We start from the raw sequence: 18,612 nt of genomic DNA, 5'->3' as shown, positions 1-18,612 counted from the left end.
GCCATTCTAACTGGTGTGAGATGGTATCTCATTGTGGTTTTGATTTGCATTTCTCTGATGGCCAGTAATGATGAGCATTTTTTCATGTGTCTGTTGGCTGTATGAATGTCTTCTTTTGAGAAATGTCTGTTCATATCCTTTGCCCACTTTTTGATGGGGTTGTTTTTTTCTTGTAAATTTGAGTTTTTTGTAGATTCTGGATATTAACCCTTTGTCAGATGAGTAGATTGCAAAAATTTTCTCCCATTCTGTAGGTTGCCTGTTCACTCTGATGGTAGTTTCTTTTGCTGTGCAGAAGCTTTTTAGTTTAATTAGATCCCATTTGTCAATTTTGGCTTTTGTTGCCGTTGCTTTTGGTGTTTTAGACATGAAGTCTTGACCCATGCCTATGTCCTGAATGGTATTACCTAGGTTTTCTTCTAGGGTTTTTATGGTATTAGGTCTAACATTTAAGTCTGTAATCCATCTTGAATTAATCTTCATATAAGGAGTAAGGAAAGGATCCAGTTTCAGCTTTCTACTTATGGCTAGCCAATTTTCCCAGCACCATTTATTAAATAGGGAATCCTTTCCCCATTTCTTGTTTTTGTCAGGTTTGTCAAAGATCAGATGGCTGTAGATGTGTGGTATTATTTCTGAGGACTCTGCTGTGTTCCATTGGTCTATAACTCTGTTTTGGTACCAGTACCATGCTGTTTTGGTTACTGTAGCCTTGTAGTATAGTTTGAAGTCAAGTAGTGACGATTTTTTAAGAAAGTAACTACTAGGTAATGGTTACATATGCTATCTTCTGATTCTAGTTTTTCCCTTCCCTATGTAATAGGGAAAAGAAGGCTAGTCTGGCCAGTGAGATTACAATGAACTAGGAAGGAAACAAAAAGAGAGAGTGTCTCATGTGATATGTGGGATATCAAAACCTGGGGAGCCAGGAAAGCTGAAACCAGCCAGAGCTGAAACTAGATTCTGAGAAGTCAGAAGGAGGCATCTGGATGATTACTAAGCTCAAGGCAGCAGAATCAGATATCAAAGCTGAGCTATGGAGCCAGGAAAGCAGAAACTACAAAGACTAGAACAAGCACAAGCAAGGTGAGAATAGAAGGGAGGTATCTAGAATTTCCTCCCAGATCAGGATCTTTTAAAAAATGTAACAGCCCAGGTGTAGCCACATTGGGTCAGGCTCAGCAGAATAACAGATGCTGGTTCCATCATCTATAGGCTCTCTTCTCCAGTTGGAGTGTGCCAAGGCTTCTTGTGGATTGTTGAGAAGAAAGGCTTCTCATGTTCTGGTGGATTCTTGGTGAAAATTCCTAATTTGGGCAGTGGGAAATGATTTCCCATAATCAGGGCTGCTTCCTGTGTGTGCAGCCTGTGTAGCTGCACAGGGCCCTGTGCTTAGAAGTGCCCCATGTTCTGTTTAATGCTCTGCTGTCACCACCTTGACATTCTTATAGTTTTGGGCCCCCACGTTGTTAGTTTACACTGGACCCATAAATGATGTAGCCAGTCCTGCAATAATTGCTTTTCTAGCCACATAGTTTGCATTTCTTTCTGACCATGGGGTTAGCTTGAGTGGATGCTCTTTCAGCCACGTGTTTGGGTTAACTTTCTGCATCTGGCTGTAGATTTGTATCTAAACGTTAGCAGATAGAAGAATACAAAAGCTAAAGAATTCAAACAATGCTTTTAATAGTAGTTTTTAAACTGAGAGTCATAGTAATAGCCCAGGTGTCTGAATGGCACACAGAAGAAGGAGACTTCCTTGGTGAACAGTGTAGCAGTGGCTAGATCAGAAGGAGGCAAGGTGTGGGATAAGGGGCAGCATGTTGATGAGTGGCTCACCACCACCCAGATGCCAGCAAGTCATGGAGGAGAGGCAAATTCTCCGCACAAATCCTATTGTATTAGTCTGTTCTCACGCTGCTAATAAACACATACCTGAGACTGAGTAATTTATAAAGAAAAAAAAAAGAGGTTTAATGGACTACAGTTCCACATGACTGGGGAGGTCTCACAGTCATGCTAGAAGGTGAAAGGCATGTCTTACATGGCAGCAGGCGAGAGAGGTTGTGCAGGGAAACTCCCCTTTATAAAACCATTAGATCTCCTGAGACTTATTCACTATCACAGGAACAGCATGAGAAAGACCTGCCCCCATGATTCAGTTACCTCCCGTCAGGTCCCTCACATGACACGTGGGAATCATGGGAGCTACAATTCAAGATGAGATTTGGTTGGGGATACAGCTAAACCATATCACCTGGGAACAAGCAGTGACAGCAAGAAGTTTTGTTAGCCCTTGTGCTTTCACCTGTGTCCTTGGCCAGGATGGCAAGCAGCCACAATATTCCATGGATATTATATTGAGAAAATGGGGACTGTAGGGCAACCTCTTCCACTCTGTTTTGTCTCTTGTGAAACTTTGCTTTTCCCTAATGGTTTATGCAGTCTGACCCATAAATAATTTGAGAGCAGAAGTATTTAAAAATCATTCCCATCTTACCCAATAGGGGACTCAGTGTGTCTGCCCTTGCCTCAGTACTCAAGGCTGCAGTGATAAGATTGTGCCACCATGAAAGACCATCTGAATTTCATGTCTCAAAGTTAGCTCTAATGACCAGAAACTCTTTCTTTCTCATAAGGCAGTTGTCCGTGTCTGAGACCAACATCTTGAAGATGCAGGCCCAGTGTTTATCTCCACCAGTGAGGAGATAGGATGGCCTCCACTCTGATGTTGGGGCAAACAGTTTCATCTTGTGTGTCCTGGATTGGATCAGAGTAGAATAAAATCATGGTGAGGCAGACAGGGATTCCAGTTACTCAAATATTTTGTCTTTGTGTAAATACATAATAAATCTCTTTCCTTTCAGAAGAACCTGTGAGCTGCATGATAAATTGAGCGCTTAAGGTGGTCACTTAATGCAAATCCAAGAACCACTGGATATCCTTGATTGTTTGGTGTTTTAACATTCAGAATTGTTAGTAACTTGTCCACAAGCATGTAAATCTCTACGCTAACACTGCAAGGCAGAAATTCAATTTTCATAGTCCTGAATATACATGTCTCAGTACCTAGCTTGAGTGAGTGAGTGGCCTGAACAAGGGATTTGAGGGAGGTGAAATCAATCCACTCTGTTAAAATGTCATTTAAGTTTTAGATGTGGCCATGGACCAGGAGGTAAGATAGTATTTCATTCGTTTAAAGTTATCTGGAGGTTACATGAAAACTGTATGAAAATCTACTCAAACTACATGGGAAAAATCTGTAAGAGTGTCTTCTTTATTTTGATGGGTTTGCAAGTCTGAACTGTTTTATTCAATATAGTTGTTTCATGTGTCGCTGGGCTCTATAGGCTCAGGTGCTGGGACTCATGGGGACCATGAGGACTCTCCCTTGGTTATCTCATTGGGCTGTGGTTATTTTGCATAGATGAAGCTCTCTAGGTTTTGAAGAACTGAAGTGACAGAGTGCCTGAGACCCCTTCCCAGTTGTGTCTGCAGAGGGTAGAGCTATGTGTCTTCAGATGTCCTTGAATCTGGCCAAAAAACAAACAAACAAAAAAAGTCTGTATCACTATTAGGTCTATCATGTGATTACTGTCCAGATATAGGGGGAGTGGGAGTATGTGAACATACCCCCTGGGAGGCAGCACATCTGCCCTGCAATGGGCTGGTCAAAGAAGAGAAGAACTGGGGATTGCATTCCTCCAGAGTTGCAGGCAGTGTTGACAGCAATGCTCAAAGAATTTTAGCTTGTGGGTCCTTCAGGTGAGGATGATGTCATGGTTGTCTAGTATGGAGATATTGAGGACCAGGGAAAATGTGGAAAACTCTTGGTGGACAGGCATTATGGCCCCCTGAGTCCTCATGTGGGCACTTACATAGGGACAGGTCCTTCTGAAGGTAGGTGCTGTTGGCAGAGACTTGAGTTTAATATGGTTGATTGTGGGAGGTTGTGGAGTCACCAGGGGCTTCTCCTTACCCTTGAAGACTAAGGAATAGAGTGCCGTGGGATTCAGGACAAGGCTCTGCCAGATTCTTTGTTGAGCAGTAAATTACAGAAATCTGTTTTAGTTTATGTAGTGGTATTCATGCTGGGAATGTTCACTTGGAGTGCCTGCCCTGCCACAGAATAGGCACAGCAGCCCTCCCTGCCAGTGAGCCCCTCTTTGGGGTCAACTAGAAGAAGGGGTAGGCAGCTGGAGGCACTGTACACATCACTACTTTTAGCTTTTATACGTTTTTTGCCTAATGAGCCCTGAGTCTTTTCCTCAGTGAAGTCTCCCAAGCCAAGCCACTGAAACCCAATTATGAGCTGAAAATGCCCTCTGCCTACCAGCATCACTCCCCAGTAGTTAGTGGCATTCCTCCAATGAGCTATCATACACTTTCATTTCTGAGATTTTTACAAAGTCCCCTTGACGGCTTCCTTTTTTGTAAGAAGGAGGTCTGCCAACTCTTCATCTCCCATGCACAAGTGGTTCTTTAAATGCTATAGTAAAATGTCTTCTAAATAAAACAAAGCCACAGTGGCTAGAAATATGTTAAACCTTTGTCTCATAAATTAGTTTTGAATCTGAAACTATGTGGAATATTTGTGGGAGAGGTATACATATTTTGTAAAATAAGTACTTTTGTCTTACAAGTAACTCTAACATGAGCTCTAAGAACCTTGTTTGAAATTTCATTTCATGATCAATTCAGCATGAAATGAAAAGTTCAGGGAAGGTTTAGAGTGCTTGACTTGGGCCATGGGAGACACGGATATGCTTCATATTTCTTAATTTGTATATCTTTGTAGAAATGGGTGAATAATCCTAATTTTCTGCAGGAATAGAGCCACCATATAATCTTCCAAAAAAAAAAAAAAAATCCATGGGTTGCTATGGAAACAATGATGCCTGCAGTCCCTGGGCTCTGCCCACTGGGGATCCCAGGGAATAGTTGCTGCCAGGGTTTCTCCCCGTCTGTGTCCCTTGGTAGAGGATCTTTACCCCAGCTGATGCTCAGGCTGTGCTCCCAGCCCCACCTCCACTTGGAAGAGGGAAAGGTCTTCTTGAGGAGGAATGCCCTCTTAGTCTAGCTCTTCCATCATGTGGAAATGATGCTTCTCTCTGTATTTGGAGAACTGGGTTGGCTACATGTTTGTTAAAAAAGCTTCAAGACATTTAACCTATCATGGAATACTTCTAAAAATGCTGACAGACTCATCACTATTTCTTTTATAATTATATTAGTTTCCTATTACTGCTGTAATGAGTTACTACAAATTACCTGGAGGCTTAAAACAACATAAATTTAGTCTCTTACAATTTTGGAGGCCAGAAGTTCAAAATCAGTCTCACTGGACCAAAGTCAGGGTGTTAGCAAGGCTGGTTCCTTCTAGAGGCTCTAGGGGAGAATCCATCTACTTGCCTTCTCTAGCAAGTAGAAATACTCTGGAGGCCAGAGTATTTCCTGACTGTGACTCCTTTCCTCCATCTTCAAAGTCAGCAGTACATCATCTCCAAATCTCTTTCTCTCTGTCCCTCTGCTTGTGTCACCACCTGGTCATCTTTCTCACTCTGAGACACCTCTCTCTCTTCTTCTTCTTCTATTTTTTTTTTTTTTTTGAGTTGGAGTCTCACTCTGTCTCCCAGGCTGGAGTGCAGTGGCACGATCTCAGCTCACTGAAACCTCCACCTCCCAGGTTCAAGCTATTCTCCTGCCTCAGTGTCCCAAGTAGCTGGGATTACAGGTGCATACCACCACGCCCAGCTAATTTTTGTATTTTTAGTAGAGTGGGGGTCTCATCATGTTGGTCAGTCTGGTCTTGAACTCCTGGCCCCAGGATCTGCCCAACTTGGCCTCCCAAAGTGCTGGGATTACAGTCATAAGCCACCATGCCCAGCCACACCTCTTTCTCTTATAAAGACCCTTGTGATTACACTGGGCCTATTCAGATAATCCAGAATAATCTCCCCATCCGAAGACCCTTAATTGGATCATGTCTATAGCCTCTTTTACCATGTAAGGCCACCTATTAATTGTAGGTATTCCATATAAGGCCACAGATCCCAAGGATTAAAATGTGACATATCTGGGGTTGGGGGGGGTGGGTATTATTCAGCTTACAACAATAAAGAATGAGTGTAGAAATAAGAAGTTGGTGGCCTTATTTGCAGTATGTCTTTATGCAAAGCCTTTTACAAATCATTTCCAGGAAAGTCCTTAGTTCTGGCAGAGACCTTTTATATAAAAACCATTTCAGTATAAAATTGTCCTATTTTGCCACTGCCAAGTTAACAAGCAGTTTAGCCACAGGCTGTTTTGCAAACGTGATTTTAAACAGCCAATTACTTTGGATATGTTTATTATTTTGTGTTCAGTGTAATGGCAATGAATTAATATTCACATAGTTGTCACATGCCATTTCTAAAGAGTTCTCCTTGAGCCCAATACTCATTAGAATTTCCTAATAAACACTATAAAATGACTCTACCCTGAAATATTGTTAAATTACAATGGAAAAAATCACATACACAAAATCCATGTAACCAGGCATAGGAATTCTGAGCATCTCCTTCCTTCTTTTTCTTTCTCTTTGTGTGTCTCTCTGTTTCTGTCTCTGTCTCTCTGTCTCTCTGTCTCTCTGTCTCTCTCCGTCTGTATCTGTTTCTCCCTCTTTCTCTGTCTCTGTTTTTTTGAGTCCTTACTCTGAGGGAAGCCAGTTACCATGTTGTGAGCAACTCTTAGGGGGAGATTCATTTGAGGAAGAACTGGTGTTTTCAGTCTAGAGTCAACAATGACCTGAGCGTGAGGTTGGAAGCAAATTGAAAAAAAAAATTCTGAAAACATTTATCCAAATTAAAGCTGCTGAGAAATATAAGGAATAAATAAGAGCTTCTTGGTACCCAAGAAATTGAAGATTACAGAATGTCCTTTGTTAGTCTTAAGAATGAGGGGGAAAATGAAAATGCCCTTTCTCAGTACAAAGAATCAGTGAAGAGACTATTAAATTTGACACGAATTATGAAGTAGAAAAATCTGCTTGATTTATTAATTTTATGATATATGTAATCAATATCTAATTTGGCATAACACTGTAAATGTTTTTTTTATAAAGGTCTCTGAATTGACTTTGGAGATAACTGCATCCCTGGCCAACACCTTGATTGCAGCCTCATGGGAGGTTCTGAGATAGACCCAGCTAGCTAAGCTGCTCCCACATGCCTGACTCACAGAGCCTGTGAGATAACAAACCCTTGTTGTTTGCAGTCATGACATTTTGGGATAATTTGTGATGCAGCAATAGATAACTAATACACCAGCCTTGAGCATCTTAAAGTCTCATAAAAAAATTAGTAACCTACTCAAGACTGTACCTTCAACCAAGTGTTGGATTTTGAGTACTTCGTGGAAGTTAGCAAAGGCAGAGGTGGAGGAAGGGGAGAGCTGAGCATAAGGCAAAACTGTGTTCACCCTAAAAGTTGGACTGTGTATATCTATGACACTGATAAAGTGAACATGCTGAGAATACATTTGCATGGAACACTTAAAAGCATCCTGGGAATAAACTCTTCCTAAAAAGATTTGTTACATTTGTCAAGTCCTAGTGTTAGAGAAGGAGTGAACACAGCTTGATGCTGTACTTAAATGGACTGTTTATCCTGGACAAACAGGAATGTGGAGAAAGCTGCTTTGAGAAAAATGAAGTTTTCTAGAAAAGACAAACATTACCAAAATTTCTGGAAGATGATACACTGACCACAAAGCAGCTCTGCTTTGTGCTCCCAGGGTGTAACTTTGTTATGAGGAAGAGGGGCTTCCCTGGGTGATTGGAGCATTAAGAGTACCTTGCACTGCAGAGGGCATAAGTGTGAAATGGCACTACCTTCCCTGCCTATGGAGAGGGGCCTGGAAGGGGTTTCACAGACAGAAGCCATCTAGGCTACCACAGTGTGTCAGAGCCAAAGTAGGAAAGGAGGGACTGACAGAGGCAATGTGGGAGCTCGGAAGTTTCTGTGTGTGGGCACCAAGGAAAAGGAAGCCTGCAAATTCCACAGTCATGAAATGGAGCCAAATTAGAGAAATAATATACTGCCATTATGATTTTTCTTAATCATCAGGCTGGTGTGCTCTGTGAAACAGAAATTATATTCCTTGGGTTTCTCTGGGTAATTAGTAATTCTAGTATAGCATCTATTCATAGCATGGACTAATTGCTACCCAAAGATGAGAACTAACTGCCTTGTATTAAACAGATAATAGCATGAGCATAGAGAAAATGTGTACTGCCAGAGATTATTTATATATCTCCAAGCCTGGGCATAGCAATAGAAAACTGGGTTAGAAATATTGTTGCAGCTAGTAGAAAAGGCTGTTTAGTTTCCAAGGGAAGAGTTATGGTCTTCCCTGGAGACTAGAGGGTCCCTGCCAGCATTAGTCAAAGAACGTTTTGACCCTAGCAGGAACTTTCCACCAAGGCATTATGTAAAAGGAAGTAGGGATGGAAAATAGAAAGAACAGTGTGTTGATCGAACCCTACAGGACCCATAGGGAATAACATCTACTCTATCAGGGCAAAGAATGTCTTACAATTGTGAGGGAATGCTTGGTGATGGGTACATAGGTGTTTTAAACCAAGGAAAAAGCCCCATGACCATATGGATTCCTTTTTTAAAGATATATCAGACTGTAGGACATTTGTGCCTGTAATTGTGGAAAAAAAGGTTTTTTATCGACAGTAATAGAAGCAGTAGGTGAGATGCGGTTCACTCTAAGCAAATGGTTGCTAGAGTAAAATATTTTAATGGTGGCCAGGATAAAAGGAAAGAAAGTATGATTCCCACACTTAATACAAATTGATAGGGGAGGAGAAATAGAAAATCATTTACAGCATAAAGATGGGCAAAACCCAAGATGGGAAAGCACTAATCATTGGAACAGCTACCAAGTTATCCAGCATTTCACTATCCTAGAATTAACTTTGAGGTGACCCAAACTAGTGGCTGATCATTAAGGTCTTCCCTAATATTGTGTGTAATAAACATATAGAACTGTGAATTGGAAGAATCAATCATTTCATTACTGTTTCATTAATACCATTTTTTCTTGTGGCACACAACCACAGCAAAAGCAAAATTTTAGTAATGTTAAAGTCCAGTTTTACTTGGTAAGCCATGTCAAGCCTAGCTTTTCTGGTCTTTTAAACATGAGGCTTAATTAATGATGGTTTGATACCATGGCTCCCAAACATTTTGTGCAGTCAGGTGGTGCTACCCAAAATTTGGATCCAAGCTCCCTGAACATCAATCACCTCAGAAGTGTGTTGAGAAAAAAACCACACACACACACATATATATATATATATTTATGTGCATGTTATATATATACACACACTTGTATGTATATGTGTGTATATATGTGTATATATATGTGTATGTATATGTGTGTGTATATATATGTGTATATACATATATATGGAGAGAGAGAGAGAGAGAGATTTGGGGTTGGAGCCTGGGAATCTTAACTTCAACTATTATGCTTTCCTTCTTGAAGTGATAAGTACTGTAGGGACCGTACTTTGAGAAGCATAGTTCCAGGGAGATTTTGATTGATGAATTCTAAGGAAAGGCAGGGGGAGGAAGACAACCACCAAGAAGGAAAGTCCAGAGCAGGGAATGTAGTCAGAAACTCCATGAATTTGCGTTTCAAATTGATTTCAAATTTGATATTAACAATAGAGTTTTGTCTATTCCAAGTCCCACAATAAAGACTAGAAGTAAGTTGAGATTCAGTCTCCCATTTGCTTGTGCCCTGAAGATCCAAAATTAAAATTTGACTCTGCGGAAAAAGAGGGTACTGTTGATGGTATGACCTGGAAAATCAGCTACAGGCTGGACCTCAGTCCACTATTAGCCCCAAAGCTACAAAAGGGAGTTTTACAGAATGATGAGAAGTCTTGTTATGGGACATTATCAGTAATTATTAGGATGTTAATGATAATAGTGAACATTCCTATCATTTATTTTTAAACACAGACTTGAACAGTCTTAGGTAATTTTTATGATAACCATATGATATCAGATGAGGAAAATTAGACTTAGTAACTTACCAAATATATTTTGCTGCTATGTGGATAAACTGGGCTTTTAATTTCAACCTGTTTTTCTTCAAAACCTATGAAGTATATCACTAGTCTCTTTGCCTCCTTAAGTGATACTGTGAGGGAACAGATAAAGCTATTCTAAATTAACTTTTCACAAGAGATGTTAAATCAACGTTGTTACACTACTTCTGTCATTAGAGCTTCTGGAAAGTCTTTACACAGGTGGCTCTTGGCTATTTGTTATCTAGATAACAGCATCCCTCAGAGTCAAGCCTAGGAAAAGATTCTGTTTATTCCAATAAAAAGATTGTGCATTTCTGGGACTAGCGACCTCTTAAGAATATTAGCAGGAGGAGTGTAGTTGGAGTCCCAATTGAACCTAAATTGAATGGACTTTAGGACTCATAGAGACAGATTTTTATGAGAAAGCAAACCTCTTGGGAAATAATTATTACAAGGGAGAAAGAAATTTGGCACATAGCTATGCCATAATATGATAGGTACTGGAAGTGAAGAGCTGTTTTTAATATAGAATAATGCCTATCACTCAGCTCATCCTTCAGCCTAAAACAACTTAGGTCCAGTGCTAGGAAAACTGAGGTAACACATGAAGGGGCTCTTTTATCAAAAGATCTGAAATCACTGGGAGCTCCATAACCATATAATGTACAGTGCCACAAGGGCTGACTCCCTGGGATTCATTCTACCATACATGTGCAGGGAACAGACAACAGAGTGTGCCTGCCACCTGAGGGCATCAAACATATGGGAGGCCTCCCAAGGTTCGCAACTTTGGGCACCACATCATGTTTGGCACAGCAGAGAGGATTTGGCCCAGTGGGGCATGTGCATGGTGTGTATTCAGTCACAATAATCAGGATTTGTGCCAGGTATTGAAGAAAGGGGCTTTCATGGGATTTCATAAGCCTGAAGCCAAAAGAGAGAAAAACATGGCAGTGATTGTGTGGTATCTGAGATAACTCTGTGCTTCAATCCATATGAGATACTTTTAGAAATAATAAAGGGAAACTTTGAGGGACTCCAGGTATTTCAAATAATGGGTAGAAGCAGACCCTAAATAGGCCATTTATTACAATTAATGCTGTGGTATCTGGCCTCCCAAAGGCCTCCCAGCAGTCCTTGGCTTCTGATATTCATGTCCTTGGGTAGAGCCCATATACATTAATTAGTGCTGACCCATGCGACCGATAGAATACTGTGGAAGTGATGGTGTATGATATCTGAGGTTAGGACATAAAAGGCATTGCAACTTCCACCTTGTTTTTTTGGATTGTGGGAGTAACTAAACTCCATGTCTTGAGGAAAACCAAGCAGCCCTATGGAAGGGCCCACAGGGAGGATAACTGAGACCTCCCACCAAAAGCCCACACTTGCCATCCACGTGAGTAAGAGTGTCTTTCACACATAGTCAGTATTCAGATGACTATGTCCTGACCCACATCTGACTGCAGCCTCATGAGATGTTGAGCCAGAATTGCTTAGACAACCCTCTTCCAAATTCCTAATATGAGAAACAAAGAGAAATACTAATAAGTGTGATTAATAGTTTTTTTAAAAAAACCACTAAGTTATAGAAGAATAGGCTATGCAGAAATATGAACCCCATTTTTACTCACAAGATAGAAAGACCTGAGGAGAGTTTGGGTGAGACTTGAATTTCTCCTTAAGTAAAGGGTGGGATTTAGCTGGATGCTGAAACAATGAGAAGCCTTTCTTGAAAGAGGGATGAATATTACTTAAGGCAGAAAGACAGATACATCTATATTTAAAGGGACAGATTTCTTGAGGTTTGGGTCATAATCCTGAAAGACACCATCCTGAGGCCATAAGATACCAAAAGATCCAATTTCCTAAAGATCAATATCCCTAAAGTTTAAATTCCTAACGCCTAAAATCCTGAAAATCACAATCACAGGATAGTTGCATTGTTAGGCAGAACAGTTACCTTGTTACTGTCTTTTTGCAGAAGAAAATGAATTTCAATTGAATCCCCAAGCCATAATGATGGATTTAGAACTAGGTGCAATCAAGGCTTTAAAAGTGAATTTCAAGGTGTTACCAATAAAGTTTGTTTTTTTCCATTCAGCCAATGCATTTGGCAGAAAATTCAGAGGAGAGGATTGGCCACATGTTACAGCAACAATGAGAACTTCAGTTTAAAAATGCGTCATTGCCTGCGTTGGCATTTCCTTCAGCTGATGATATTCCAGGAGCTTCTAATGAATTGAAGCTGTCTGAACGCGTGAAGTTGCTGACTGTTGCATAAATAATTATATGCATGGTAGGATAAGAAGACACTTAAGCAATGGTGTTGCTGTTTGATCACCATTATCGTTTCTGCCAAATTTGTGGTCTGTATATAAGTGCCTGTGGAATAGATTTCTGTGTATGCAAAACAACACAGAAACATGGCACAGAAGATGGGAAAATATAATAGAAAATCTTCATGTCTGTGTATATCAAATCATAGAAGCATTTCAAAAAGAGCAGCACCATGTAGAAAGTGAAGGTGAACATATTGTTTGAGAAAAGCCACGTTGTAAAAGAAAACAAATCAGCTACTTATTGTGATGCTAGGGTACAAAATATTGTTAAAGTCGTGAAAGTCAGCCAGCTCTTATGAACTATCTCTGTGCAATTGCTCATAATCTATCCTTGTAATACACATTTTCAAATGCTAAATTTTCTTTTCAGTTTTCTGGAGTTTTTTTCTTTTTCTTTTTTCAGTTTTTCCCCAGTATTTTACATTCTTGGCATTTTTTTCTTTTGCAGTTCTCTATGATATGTATTCTATCTTTGCATCATTTCCAGTACTGGAGGTATAGATTGTGTAGAGACTTCTAGAAATTTCTAATTTGTTTTATGCATTTTTTGCAAATATGATTCCGTGAAAGTGCATTATCACAACATTGACTTTGAGTGTAAGCATTGGGGCATGTATGCAAAACCATTGGAATTTCCTCAGTAAATGAAGACAATTTTTGTACATCTGCATTTGTGAAAGATAAAATTTTTTGAGATCGTGGCTCCTTGGGTGATTGGGGCAATTGTAACCCATCCTGGTTTTCGATCAATCATGTCAAAAGACTTAGTTTGTTCCTCACAGTATTTAGGATGGCAGTCCTAAAACACACTATTACCAACCATAGTGATAGGTATTCATACATTTAGCTTTTTGACCTTTTTGATCTCAGCTCACTGCAAGCTCCGCCTCCCAGGTTCCCGCCATTCTCCTGTCTCAGCCTCCCAAGTAGCTGGGACTGCAAGCGCCCGCCACCTCGACCGGCTAGTTTTTTGTATTTTTTAGTAGAGATGGGGTTTCACCATGTTAGCCAGGATGGTCTCGATCTCCTGACCTCGTGATCTGCTCGTCTCGGCCTCCCAAAGTGCTGGGATTACAGGCTTGAGCCACCGCGCCGGGCCTTGACCTATTTTTTGTGAATGTAGCTCGTCTGCCCATAACTGTTGTATCAGTGTGACTATCAGTATACCTGAATGTTCATACTTTAAATCTGTGTTATTACTGCCTATGTTATTGGGTAAAGTGGCTTATGAGTGTTCTGCTGTGTTTTTGTAGGTTTCTCAAATAAATCTCCTTTCAAAAAATGTAAATATCTTTTAAATAATTTTTAAATTACTTTCGGCAGAGTTATGGTGTCAGGGATTTTCATCTTTTGTGAGTTCAACATTTGGATTTATGGTGTTTGTGCGTGTGTCTTTCGGGATTATCATTGGCTTCCATTTGTCCACAGTGTTGAACACACAGTGAAGTAAGGAGTTAGGTGAGATAGACTGGCTAGATACAGGTTAGGGAAACCTTTATTTTTAATTTTAGGGCCTTGGATATAAACTAGAAGGTACTGGCTATATGAGGTAGAGGATAATGAAATACATATTGGTTTTCCAGAATACTGTCTCATCTAGTGATTAGACATTGAATGAAGTAGAAGTAAGAAGACACTGGAATGAAGAAATTGTTTGAATAATTTAATAATTGCAGATGGTAAATATGAATGAACTAAAAAATACATTAGAGAAACTGTACTTCACATATTTTCAAATATAAACTTACTTTAGAAGACTAGGTAATATTAAACATTTCTCATAAGTCTTTGAGAAGATTTTTATTCATTCATTAAAAATATTTTTTAATAAGTTGGACATATATTAATAAATTTAATTCAACAAATATTACTATTAATCTTTCTTTACACAATGTCGGCAACATGGAGGCAATTATTAATTTAAATAGTTTAAATAATTCATTATCCTCTGAATTTATAGATAAAAATTTTAAGAAAATGAAGAAAAGTATTTCTCCTTTATAGTTTCTTTCGGTGATTTTGTTGTTTGTTAATTTCTACTTTGAAACTACAAGCAGATGTCTGAGAAGGAATTTCACTTTTCTCTGTCAAGATAGATACCGACCTGGCCAGATAATCCCATTTGCTGGGACTGGGAAAGGAGAGACTAATTATTACTTTAATCTTTATTCAGCTGCATCTCATAGTCTTCCTTTTTATTTCTATCCTGTACTTCATTGTTTTTCTCAAGAACTCTCATCTCTGTGGAGGAAAAAAAAAATCAATATTTCTGCCCATACCTAACAGTTGCCTGGGTCTACAGCTCTGAATCAAAACTAACATACCACACACCCAAAAGATGAAGTACTTACATCACCTTTACAGGCAAGTATTCATGTCTATAACCACAAATCTAATCATGTAGCTGAGGTGCTAAGTGAGAGTTTTTGGAAATCTGTAAGGAATTGCTAGAGAAAAGGATATATTTAAGAATAACTCACTTCTAATTTATATCATCGTTCTAATGTTCATGACATTTAAAAAAAATTGAAGGCTGTGATTATTAATGGTTGTGAAATTAATTTAATGTTATGATAAGCATTTTTAAAACATGAAATAAAATAGTATTTAACAGAAAATGTCAAAATTAGTGGTGTATAGCAAGGATAGGTACTATGTAATAAAGCTTTTGATTCATGTTTTATATATGTTTGTTTTTGTGTGGGTCACACTGTAATATTACCTCTTATCATGGGTCATAGTTACCATTTTTGAAAGCTTACTGATACTTTGGAATACAAATCCTAAAATATAAAATGATTTTCCACCAAGAAGCAGCTTCTCTGCTCCTTCTGGGATCTCCGTCTGGTTTGGCCCACCTGTCTGCCTCCACTCCTGCTTCCACCTTGTCCATCAGGGTGACCCAGAAGTCCTACAAGGTGTCCACCTCTGGCCCCCGGGACTTCAGTAGCTGCTCCTACACGAGTGGGCCCAGTGCCCGCACCAGCTCCTCGAGCTTCTCCCGAGAGGGCAGCAACAGCAGCTTCTTGGGTGGTCTGGGTAGACGTTATGGTGGGGCCAGCGGCATGGGAGGCATCACCGCCCTCATGGTCAACCAGAGCCTGCTGAGCCCCCTTAACCTAGAGGTGGACCCCAGCATCCAGGCTGTGTGCACCCAGGAGAAGGAGCAGATCAAGACCCTCAACAACAAGTTTGCCTCCTTCATAGACAAGGTATGGTTCCTGGAGCAGCGGAACAAGTTGCTGGAAACCAAGTGGAGCCTCCTGCAGCAGCAGAAGACAGCTCAGAGCAACATGGAGAACATGTTCAAGAGCTACATCAACAACCTTAGGTGGCAGTTGGAGACTCTAGGCCACAGAAGCTGAAGCTGGAAGCGAAGCTTGGCAATATGCAGGGGCTGGTGGAGGACTTCAAGAACAAGTACCAGGATGAGTTCAATAAGCGTACAGAGATGGAGAATGCATTTGTCCTCATCAAGAAGGAAGTGGATGAAGCTTACATGCACAAGGTAGAGCTGGAGTCTCGCCTGCAAGGGCTGACTGAGGAGATAACTTCCTCAGGCAGCTGTATGAAGAGGCGATCCAGGAGCTGCAGTCCCAGATCTTGGACACGTCTGTGGTGCTGTCCATGGACAACAGTCGCTCCCTGGACATGTACAGCATCATTGCTGAGGTCAAGGCACATTAGGAGGAGATTGCCAACCGCAGCCGGGCTGAGGCTGACAGCATGTACCAGATCAAGTATGAGTAGCTGCAGACGCGGGCTGGGAAGCACGCGGATGACCTGCAAAGCACAAAGACTCAGATCTCTGAGATGAACTAGAACATCAGCCAGCTTCAGGTTGAGACGGAGGGGCTCAAAGGCCAGAGGTTTCCCTGGAGGCCGCCATTGCAGATGCCGAGCAGCGTGGGGAGCTTTCCATTAAGGAGGCCAAATTCAAGCTGTCCGAGCTGAAGGCTGCCCTGCAGCAGGCCAAGCAGGACATAGCGTGGCAGCTGCGTAAGTACCAGAAGCTGATGAAAGTCAAGCTGGCCCTGGACATCGAGATTGCCACCTACAGGAAGCTGCTGGAGGGCGAAGAGAGCTGGCTGGAGTCTGGGATGCAGAACATGAGTATTCATCCATAGGAAGACCACCAGCGGCAAGTGGTCTGAGCTCGGTCTATGGGGTCCCTCACAAGCCCGGGCCCCAGGTACGGCCTGGGCTCCAGCTTTGGCTCTGGCGTGGACTCCAGCTTCTTCAGCCGCACCAGCTCCACCAGGACCGTGGTTGTGAAGAAGATTGAAACCCGCGATGGGAAGCTGGTGTCCAAGTCCTCTGACGTCCTGACGTCCTGCCCAAGTGACAGGTGTGGCAGCCCCTCCCAGCCTACCCCTCCTAAGGCTGCCCCAGAGCCTGGGAGGGAGGCCGCTTGCGGAGTAGCACAGGGAATGGGAGACGCACCTGAGGCTCAGCCCTAGCCCTCAGCTCACCTGCCAGGGAGTTTACTGCCTGGGCCCCTTACCCATTTCTCCAGCTACAAAACAATTTAGTGGCTTTTTTTTTTTTTTTTTTGTCCAAAAAAAAACCACAGAAATCCTTCCAGAAAAAAAAAAAAAAAAAAAAAAAAAAAAGATTTTCCAGTTTAGTAGTAATTTTCTGAATAATTTTTATCTCAAATTAGTAATAGTTGATAATAGAAAATGGAAACAGATTATATGAGCAGCTACAAGAAGTTTCACACTACTGTAAATTGTTCTATGACCTGTACAAAATAAAAGTTCATAAATCCAACATTAGTTCCAAAAATGATATAATTATTGACCTTAGGAGAACAATATCAACACTTCCTGTGCAAGTCTCTTTATCTAAAACTATATAAGAAAAAAGTAATAGTAAATATCTTTTCAGAAGATTGTTGCAGTATGTGACAGAAAATGACTAGAATGACTTGTGGGTCCAGCATACTTAGCCTTGCTCAGCAGTATGCTTCCGTTAAGTTCCTGAGAAAGTTACCTTTATTCTTTAGGTATGTTTCTCTGCCAACAAATTAATTATCCACCTTTTCAATGCAGTCCAAAGTAAACTATATTTTATGACACAAAGTCATTAAAAGCTATGATCCAGGACAATATCTACAAAATGAAAGTAATAGTAAGAAAGAGAACATCAAAAATGCATGTTAGAGTAACATTTTAATGAATTCAGTATAATACATTTTTCCCATGACCTGTGATATTTGCATTAATTACTGCATCAATAATCTTGCATAGCAATATCTGACTACATGGAATTATATGCTTTGGGGTCTGCTCCTCATTTCATACCCTGATTTCTAGCCATTCTATCCTTCAACAGGATAGCAATGGTTGATAATATTTTCAATTACGGTAGAATAGAAATGTAGAAAGAGCAAATTGGCTTAAATTTAAAACCATATGCATCTTCTAGTAATTGATATAAACACCTGGAGTCTGAGCAGTGACTTGCTAATTAACTCCTATATAACTTGGATTTTTCCTGCACAGTTACAATCTACATTTCAATGCAAATTAATTCAGTTCAATCCAGTAAATATGTATTGGTTCTCACTTAAATAGCAAGCACTGTTATTTTGCTGTTATGCTTCCTGCTCTCAAGGTGTTTATAATCAGGAAAAAGAGATAAGCAAGCACATAACTCAGAAATCAAGGCAGAATATGCTTAATGCCTTGGAAAAGATTACCAACAGAGTGCGTTGGAATGCTTATTCAAACAGAAAACGGTAGTAGCATGAGTTTTGCCAGATAATATATATCTCAGAGAGGGTATTGTAAGGATTAAATGCAACATATAATCCACAGGGAGCAACTGGGACAAAGTTTCAGCAAATATTAGCTATCGTTATTTTCATCTTTATAGTTGCTGCTATTTTTATTTTCCAGTGTAGCTTATTTAAATAAGAATGATCACATTTGTGTAGCTCTCTGCATTTGCTATATTGATTGCCTTGAATTCACTGGGTCAGAGGACTGACTAAATCAGTCATATTGATTTCAAATCAATACATAAGTAGGGCATGGTAGATTTTTAACACCTGCAGTGCATTAGTTGTACCTGGTTATTGCTATCACCGCCTCTTCCGAATTCCACAAGAAACTCCCTCTTCAGGTTTGTTGGGATTTCCAAGAGAAGAAACATATCTGGGAGTGAAAATTATTT

General features: G+C 40.4%; 1 pseudogene; it reads left to right on the top strand.

Moving 5' to 3' along the window:
- Positions 1-1,036: 1,036 nt before the first annotated feature.
- On the top strand, positions 1,037-16,892 carry LOC111542705 (annotated as a pseudogene).
- Positions 16,893-18,612: the final 1,720 nt, after the last annotated feature.

This window comes from Piliocolobus tephrosceles, chromosome 4, assembly GCF_002776525.5.
Source record: "Piliocolobus tephrosceles isolate RC106 chromosome 4, ASM277652v3, whole genome shotgun sequence".
Lineage (NCBI taxonomy): Eukaryota > Metazoa > Chordata > Mammalia > Primates > Cercopithecidae > Piliocolobus > Piliocolobus tephrosceles.
This window is presented reverse-complemented; position numbering and strand designations above follow the sequence as displayed.